We start from the raw sequence: 1,065 nt of genomic DNA on the forward strand, positions 1-1,065 counted from the left end.
CATATCGCCCAATTACTAGTGATACATATGGAAAGACTTCCTGAACTTTCCAAGTACAGCAATTTAAGACAACATTCCTTCTTATTTCCTTTACATAAACATATAAATTATATGGAGTTAATTAAGCATAGATTACTTATTGACTCCAGGTTGGTGTTGTTACAGTTGTGTTTATTCCAATTACACTACAGTTGGTGAAAATTTGATGTAAGAAACTGCCATTTAAATAAACATCAGGTTTATAATTCCCCTAAAAAAATTATTGATAGGTTGAACTCCATCTGCTTTATTCATGATGGTCAATAACAGAGATTAATGGTATACTATCAAAAGTATTTTTAGGAAATTGGGTGCAGTTTGTGAAGAATTGAAGGCATTTCTTATGCATTATAAATTATGTGGCAATTAAAAAAAAGCATTCATAAATATTGCCCAGTCTTCCACTGAAGCAAAAGTAATCAATAATTTCACAGAATTGTATTAGCAATTGATATTCTCTTTTACAATTGACATTTGAAGCCTTTTTTTTCCTGATAATTAGTTATATACTTTTCTATCTACTGAAAAGTGACATTTAGGATTGAAACAGTTGTTTTCCTTAGAGGTTTTATTGTCAGCCTGTTAAAGGACTTTTCCTTCTTCAATGCAACTATTTCTGATGATGTCCCTTGGAATAGAAATTGTCAGAAACAGGATATATGAATAAATACTGAACAAATCTAAATTATAAGAAAGCAGAACATTGAAAACAAAAAGTCTTTGCAATGAATCTCATTCTTGTGGGGGAAAATGTCTAACAGCAAGTACTGGGAAGGGTTTCCTCCTTCTTTTTCTGGCAAGTTGTCCCCTTATTCCTTAACAAGCCCTCAATCACCACACACACATACACACACACATACACACAGACTGTACACAATGTGCATGCTCACATGCACACATGCTATAGAACATACTGTTAAGATACACACATATGGTTGTTGTTGTTGTTGTTATGTGCCGTCGAGTCGGCCCCAACTCATAGCGACCCCTCCTTGGGTTTCCGAGGCAGTATCACTACGGAAGTAG

The sequence above is a fragment of the Orycteropus afer genome, unplaced genomic scaffold (assembly GCF_000298275.1).
Source record: "Orycteropus afer afer isolate SDZICR_OR568_19922 unplaced genomic scaffold, OryAfe1.0 scaffold00379, whole genome shotgun sequence".
Taxonomy (NCBI): domain Eukaryota; kingdom Metazoa; phylum Chordata; class Mammalia; order Tubulidentata; family Orycteropodidae; genus Orycteropus; species Orycteropus afer.